Consider the following 8,456-nt stretch of genomic DNA (forward strand, 5'->3'; position numbering starts at 1 on the left):
GCCTTTCCCAGGCTCTGGATGATGAAGGCCGCACCCAGCGGGGCCGGCCTAGCTCCATCCACAGGGCTAACTGCAGATAAAGCTCCAGCTACAAAAAGGCTAAACATTCAGTAGCGGCTCATGTGCAGGGTAGATTTTAGCTCGGATGTAGGTGTGGAATATCATGTGAAGCCAGTGGTTTGAAACAGAGGTGGGACAAGGCGCCCTGTTGGGATCTGGACTAGAGTTCGGCTGGAGCTTGATGTGGGTGTATTTGAAGCTGAGGCCTGGTCTACACTAGGAAATTAGGTTGGTATAACCACATCACTCAAGGGCATGAAAACTCCACACCCCTGAGCAATGAAATTAAACCGACCTAACCCCCAGTGTAGACAGCATTAGGTTGATGGGAAAATTCTCCTGTCGCCCTAGGTACCGCCTCTTGGGGAGGTGGAGTATCTACGCCAATGGGAGAACCCCTCCTGTCGGCGTAGGTCGTGTCTTCACTGCAGCGTTTTAAGTGTAGACAAGCCCTGACGTTTGTGTTCAAATGGTGCAGAGGTAGCATGGGCTGTTCTCACTTGGCGTCAGCCCAAACAGGTAGCATTTTCATGAGATCAGGTGATCTTGTAAGATGGTTGCCGTCTTGAACCAAACAGGAATAGGGAAATTGGCCTTGTCTGGTTCTGGATCCAACTTGAAACCAAGCTGTCAGGTGGGCTCTGATCTGGGATTAGGGTGATGATATAGCATTTGTGAAAAATCAGGACAGGGGTGGGGGGCAATAGGTGCCTACATAAGACAAAGCCCCAAATATCAGGAATGCCCCTGTTAAATCGGGACATCTGGTCACCCTACCTGGGAATGGAACTGAAATCAACAGAAGAAGGGGCTGTCAGTCGGAGTTCCAGTTTTTGTCCATGCTGCACATAAAAACAGACGCTGAAGTCCACCCCACCTCTTAGGGACATGCCAAGGGCCATGTCAGTGTGAGCAGGTGCAATTCTGCTGAAGCCAGCAGAGCTCCACCCACCCATCTGAATTTGCCTCCAACCATTCTAGCATCTATTTTTCCCTCCCAAAGATAGTTGTAGAATCCAAACATCCCTCCACTACTGTACAGCAAATCTAGGGAGGTTGGCCTTCTCATTGGTATACAACTCACCCTCCACCTTCTGCCAGCTGGGAGGAGAGGGGGAATTTGCAGCCATCTATTCAGATCATGCACAATGTATAATGAGCATTTAATGACCAACGAGGAGCGCTTTAAAAAAACACCTTATCTCTCAGGTTCAAAATCCCTGTTGGAAAACATTGCCTGGGAGCATATTTGCCGGATTGGCCAGAAAGGCTCAGAAGTGCTGCTCTGCTGGAGTGCGAATGTAAATATTTCCTCAAGAGATCAGAGTCATTCTGAAACAGTGGGGGGGAATAGAACCATGGAGAGAAATCGCTGATTTAACTGACTATGTATTTAAAGATAGATATAAATATGTATTGCACCCAGACATAAAACAGCTCTGAGAAATCCCACTTGATTAATTTCATACTGGTAATATTGATAGACTGAAGGAGCTGCTTGGGCTGGCTGCTACTCCTCTGCTATTTAAACTACTGTCCAAATACAGCTGAGTGGCGTCCTGGGGTTAAATTCTAGTCTATATAAGTTCTTATACTGCACTCATCACCATTGTATCTGAGGCCCAGATTTTTAAGGTCATTTAAGTACCAAGCTGCCAAATCAATGAGAGATAGGCACCTAAACACCTTTAAAAAGGGGGCACTGAGCACCTTCCTGGAGTGTATTAAGCCACGTGACTCTCATTGGTCATATAGCAGCAGGTATCAGGACTCAGGTTCTATTCCCAGTTCTGCCAACTTATCATGTGATCTTGAGCAAATCACTAGGGTTCTAATTGCAAATGCCCAATTGTAGACGCCTTGAGCCCGGTTTTCAAAAGCACCAAGCACTTTGCTATCGCTTTCATGTGAAACTGGGGTTGCTCAACAGCACTAGAAATCAGGCCCTTAAGCTCTAAAGTCAAGCACTCAATGAGACCTTATTCTCTGAGAGGAAGTGGTGCTGGAGATTCAGCAGGTGATGCTATTCCATCTGAATCAGTAGTGAACCAATGACTCATGGGTTAAATGAAGTTCCTGATGCCTTGTGTCTATTAAAGATCGCAGGGAACTTTTTGTAAAAGAAAGGGTCCTGGTTGCATTTCAACATGGCTAATTACATTCTCAGTATTATTGACCTAAAGGTTCACAAGCATGAGCCATAATCATGAGAGGGACTTAAAAACCATGGGATTTTAAAAAAGACAATCAACGTTGGGTTTTTTTAATTCGCCTTGTGGTTTTGAGCCTTTAGGGTACCTCAGTTCACACTGTCGAGCTTTTTTCCACAGCTAGGAAAGTGGGGATGCTCATATAATCACATGACTCTAGGAGCTGGGGCATTAAGGAAAACACTGTATATCATAAGAGTCATGGTAGAATCATGAGCGCTAGCAATGCTACATCCTAATTCTCTGCATTCTCCTTGCACTTGCAATTGAATACAGGATTCTTCACTTCCTGTCCTAACCTGTTGTGTGACATTGCTGTACATTGCAAAAAAACTGGCTGAATTTCAGTAGTGAGCAAAGTGAGTCCTGTGTGGACCAGACAGCAGGTTGGTATGTTTGTAAAATACATTGGTGGCTTTCAGGATGAAATGTCCTTTGCTTCCTCAGCTGTACAATGGGGAGACTGAGGAAGGATGATCTTGTGATTAAGGCACTAGGCTGGGACTTGGGAGACCTGGCTTCAGTTCCTGACTCTGTCACTGACTTCCTTCAGCTCTGTGCCTCGGTCCCCATCTGCAAACGGGGGATAATAATCCTCCCTTTGTTTATATTGTAATCCCTTTGGGGCAGAGACTGTCTCTTACAATGTGTGCGTACAGCACCTAGTGCAGTGGGGCCCTGATCTAAATTGTGGCCTCTCATAAAATAACAGTCACATTGCTAGCAATAATAAAATGCATATAGTGTATTACCAGCAACCCCCCTGGCCTGACAATAGCTGATCACTGTTCTTTCTTCCCCGGCTTGAGGGAGGGTGATGTAACCACCTGAAATGCACGCTGGAAGAGAATCAACACGTTTACAAGTGGGAGCTGCTGACAGTGCACTGGAAAGCTTAGCATCTGTCCACAGGCTGTGCCCACGGTGTGCTAGTGACGCAGGTATAGCATGGCCCCTGCACGCCCAGGGCGGCCTCCAGGGGGAGAGATTGCAGTGGAACACCTCTGGTGCTAAGGCCGGCCAGACATCTGAGGCAGCAAAGAGCTACTTCCAAAGAGTTCTGTGGATATTAGGGGCTGGATTCTGCTCTCATTTTCCCTGGTGTCAAACTAGAGTAGCTCCACTGATGGTGATGGGGTTTCTTCAGGTTTACACTGGTATAACTGAGAGCAGAATCTGGTTTTATATCTTCAGGAGCAGACCTGGTTGAAATTTTTCTGAGGCCCAGTTTATTCCACACACATGCAGTTTCGCTCGACCCGCACAGCTAGTTGTGAATTTGATACTCACAAAATGGCCAGAGGTGGCGACACTGCGTGCCCCCTGCCACCCCTTTAGCCCATTGGTTAGGGCACTGACGGGCTTGTGGGAAACCCAGGTTTTAATCCCTGCTCCGAAACAGATGCATAGCAGATTTTTTCACTTCACCAGAATTCCTGAAGATTTCAGCTTGGTTCGACCTGAATCACATTTTTTTTCAATTATTCAGAACTGTCCCTGAAGTGAAAAATCAATTATTCAACCAGCTCTATTAAAGAGAAAACCAAGTGTAGAATCCTGGCTCCCGGGAAGTCAATGGCAAAGCTCCCAGTGACTGCAGGGTGGCGGGGCAGGATTTCACTCCAAGTGATTACAAGGGCATTGTTCCAGATCCTTATCTGTGACAGTCATGCAAGGAAGGAGCAAGTGACTGTAGAGAGGAGTCAGTGTAAGGAATATTGCCTCTAAGAAATGTACTGTGTGTACAGTGGTGTCCATGGCACCTAAAGTCCACTGACTCCATGCTATTTACCCTGCTGGGATATTGCATCAGGAACAGCATAGTCTGTCTAGGCGAGATAAACCTATCCTGACCAACGGCTTTATCCAACGCTCACTGAAGTTAATGGGAGACTTTCCACTGAATTCAGTGGCTTTGGATCAGGTGAAAAATTGGCCAGTAAACCTAGTTCTCCATCGCTTGGCTTGTCTGTCTTGTCAACCCTGTTAAAAGGATTCAGAGTGACCAGTCCAGTCTGCCCAGTAGAAACTGGAAACCAGTTAGGACTGAAGTGGCAGATAAATGACGGGGGAGGGTGTCTCAAAAATAAAAAGCAGGGCAAGGTTGTTTTATTCTCTAATTCATGCTGATGCTGTGGTTCACACGGAGCAGATTTCTGTGCAAAAAAGTGAAACCACTATAATTGAGGTCAGAGGAACCACCTTGCCAATCATTTTGGGTGTGTTCTGATAAACTCTTATCTAAATTTGCCAGCTTCAAGAGGTGGAATCTAAGCAAGACGGTGTTTGAATTTTTCACATGTTTGAGTCTTTCTCTGTTTTCTTTCCTAATTCTACTTTTGCTTTATGTTTTGTCCAAGAAAAGAGGAAAATATTAAAAGCTCCTCTGGAAGGAAATAAAAAAATGAACATGGTTATTTTCATGTCAGTGGTTTGATTTTGTTTGATTTTGGTTTTTGCAGTACAATCCATGGCAGATTAGAGGGAACAGAAGGCAATGAATTCTCCACAATTCTTTGAGAGGTGGTGTGAAAAGTACAGACTTGTGAAAACATGAATAACTGGTTCAGAGGGGGAGAAAAAGTTAAATTTTGCAAGTTTAGACAGTGTTGTGTAATGGTGAGAGTAGTGGACTGGGAGCCAGGATTCCTTGGTGCTTTTCCCAGCTTGGCCACTTTTAACCATATGGCCTCGAGCCACCTAACAGCTCTGTGCATCTGTAAAATGGAGGTAATGATGCTGACCTCTCTCCTGCGTGGGTCGTGAAGCTTAATTGATTCATTCTGTAAAGTGTCTTGAAATCCTGAGAAGAAGGCACCGATATAAGTCTGTTATTAATGTTAGATACAAAACTTTTATTGTGAGTAGTTGATTGTGTAAACACTGAAACAAAACCACAAGGGTAAGCGTGCTGCTTACTGCAGAACTGAGAGTAGCTGAGGGCCCGGTTCTGCTCTAACTCGCTCCCTGAGAAACCCCATTGAAATCAGTGCCGTGACTCCAAGGTGAAATCAAGGGGATTGTCATGGGGTGACTGGCCCCTTTAAGAGGTAATGGGTCCAGTCTCTCTCAGTTCTCCTCCCCAGGTGGAGAAAGTTCTGACACCCACATGGCAGGTAGGTCATGTGGCTACACCAGTGATAGCCTCGTAGTAAGAGGAGCCTTCAGGGAACCAAATGGGGACAGAGTGAGCAGGTAGCTTGAAAGAAGGCTGCTTCTCGGGGAAGGACAGAACTGAAAGGGGCCAGTTTGGAGAAGCTGCACCAGCTAGCCTGAATTGGCAGCCCACCAGCCCCTGGAGGGAGTGTGGAACTCCTGACCTAAGGAGGGGAAATCTACTTGAAGGATTGCACAGACCCAACAGGAGGATAGTGGAGTCTCTGAATGAAGGGGAGCAAAGGTTGGACTGGAGGAGAGAAAAAGATGTTTTATTTGCTGTAAGAGACTTAATAAACAAGGACACCCCCCACCTCAACACCCACACCCACACCCAGGGGTAAGTGTCTTAGGGTTTCTCTGCACAGCTCTGCAGTGTGGGAGTTGCAGCGCACACTGAAGTGTTGCCTTGTGTAGATGCTGCTAGTGTGAACTCAGGGCGTGGGAAGGTAGTCCTGTCTCAGGACTATGCTAACAAGAGCTAGATACCTTTCAGCTGGTGCCCGCAGGGGCTACGCAGGGCAGTCCCGGAGCATCGTTCTCATGTGCGCTGCCTCCCACACCTGTAGCCCACGCTGTGGCGCTTGCAGACAGGCCCTTCGTTTTTGAAGTTCTCCATCCTGGGAGTGAGTTCTTACAGAGCCCGGAGGGGGGAGCACCTGCACGGTCACATTGGGCCACAGAGGGTTGCCCCGCAATGGCTCCCTGTTAGAGGGATATCAGACTGAATCTGGCCCAAGGGATTTGACACCGCTGACGATAACGTTGGTTCAGGAGATCCACTGGTTGGGAGATGGGCTGAAGCATCTGATAGGTCTTTCCCATTTGTGACTTCTACAGTTCTTTCACACTTGCTAAAGATTCAGGTAATTTTAGGCTCAGCAGGACAAGTGCCCCAGAACCTCTGAAGTATCAAGGCTCCTGACTTCAATGGAAGTTAGAAACCTGGATACCTATGAGGATCTGGACCAGCAACAATACATGTCACCCCTTCACTTCCGCCTGGACATTGGGAGATTGAAGAGAAATATTTCTCTTTTCTCTTGGTGCTTTGCAGCTCAGCGCTCAGGTACTATGTTGACTGGTGTTCTAGACACACCATCAGTGAAGTAATACAGATTCTCAGGCACATTCATAGCTCACCATCATTTAGGTGGGATCATATTCTCTGCTGCACCCTCAGTGGGACAGTTTTCCTCGGTGAAGGGGGAGTAACACACCTAAAATAAAGTGTGCCTCTCTACACAGGTGTTCAAAGCCACCTGCAGCCTGTGATCCCTGCGGATTTCATAAGAATTTAGGTTCAAGTCAAGTCGATACTTCAACGAGAGACTACGGAGGCCGTGCAGGGAGCAGTCCTTGAGGTTCAGTATGTAGCACTCTGATCTGTCAGTACTGAGCCAATACTGATGCCAGCGTTAGGGGGTGCTAGGCTGATGGCTGTGCTGTATTTCCACTGAGACCTACACCCCAAGTCCTGACCCCTTTTGGCCATGTCACTTTTTATAAAAGTGTAGTTTCAGCCCCAGGGCCCTGACCTAATTCCAGCTCAGGTGATCACATTTTGCCAAACTATACATCCCCTTGCACTTGCAAATGTAATACCATGTACTGAACCCTGTGCAATGTTACTCAGCAACTGTATCCCACCCCAGAAGGGACTTCACGTCAGTGGTGAGTAAAGTCAGCCCGATATACCCCTTACTCACACCTCAGGAGTTGTGCAAGGCTTAATTAGCTAATGCATGTAAAGGGCTTTGAAATAATCAGGTAGAAAGTGCTACGGAAGTGCAACCTCTGGCATTAGTTGTGGTAACCCTTCTCTGCAGATGTAAGGGAGGGATTTTCAATTCAGCCTTATTCTTCACTGCAGCAGGCGTGCGACACAGGCTTGGCGGTACAGCAAGAATTCTAGATAAGGTCCTTTCTGGGACACACCTTCCCATATAATTAGTGAAGCACATAATCAGCTCTCACAACATGTCTGTGTGGCTTCGTTGTCACTCTGCAGCAGTTCACGGGATGGTGGGGACAGAACTTCTACTCCACAGGCCTTTGTCACTTGCACTAACAGAGAATCTCCATTAGCTATTGGCCACCCTACGACATGTTGTTGGGCAGTTCTGATTCCATGCAGTAGAGGCCAGGGAAGCACTAGCCAACTCATTACAATATAATATGATTTTGCAATTGTTAACAACAGATAGTTGGTTGAGCATAAAATCTCCCAGACTCTTTGGAGTTGGGGTTCAGGCTTAAGAAATGTGATTTTTCCCTATCTTGCATTAATGCCCTCTGTGCCACAAAAATGTTGGCATTCAAAGTACATCACAGTTGCGGGGGATTCTTCATCATTGGTGATTTTTAGAGGGAGAGGATATTTTTCTACGAGATCTGCTCAGAGATCTAGTTCAGACAGGACTTAGTTCAGGAAAGTTCTGAGTTATGCAGGAGATCAGACAAGATGATCACAGTGGTCCAGTGTGTGCTTACAACATGTGACTCTATTAATCAATTCCTCAGACTGGAACCTCCACTGGTACAATTGTAGCTCAGTACCACGAGGTTCGTGTGAATTTACAGGGATTAATCTCTTCTCCAAGTAACAATGACAAATAGAAAAACAAATTTACATTACAGGATATAAAGAATCAACTGCAAAGTCAGTTTCTTTATTAATATTTATGCCTATAACTGAGCAGGATCTTTATAAATAGTAATAGTAACAGACAACTTTAAAATGAACATTTCCACTCAGCTGCATTTTTAAAAATAGCTTAAACTTAGGACTGGGGCAGCTGTTTTAACAGAAAGTGAAAATGAAAAGCCCGTTGCAGCCAGAGAGAGCATATATAAGAGTCAGAGCAGGTGGCGGTTTCTGTTATAAGAAAAGGAAGAGTTGGTGGCACAGAGGCAAAAAAGGACCTGAAACTTGTTAGTATGTGTGTGTGAAGCTAGTGCTGGTAAAAGGGGCCAGTGTGGCAGCCCTGGAGACTGATGTCCTCAGTCTACCCACAGAACAGGCATCTG

The 8,456-nt window shown here is 46.2% G+C and overlaps 1 long non-coding RNA gene across 1 annotated transcript; it reads left to right on the forward strand.

Annotated features, from left to right (window-relative positions):
* Nucleotides 1-5,460: 5,460 nt before the first annotated feature.
* LOC137141723 (uncharacterized) lies at nt 5,461-6,871 on the forward strand. The gene is made up of 2 exons (XR_010916716.1): nt 5,461-5,766; nt 6,675-6,871. It is a non-coding gene; the product is annotated as an uncharacterized lncRNA (long non-coding RNA).
* The last annotated feature ends 1,585 nt before the right edge of the window (nt 6,872-8,456 follow it).

The sequence above is a fragment of the Emydura macquarii genome, unplaced genomic scaffold (assembly GCF_026122565.2).
Source record: "Emydura macquarii macquarii isolate MOO-44397 ecotype Brisbane River unplaced genomic scaffold, CSIRO-AGI_Emac_v2 contig_3113, whole genome shotgun sequence".
NCBI lineage: Eukaryota > Metazoa > Chordata > Testudines > Chelidae > Emydura > Emydura macquarii.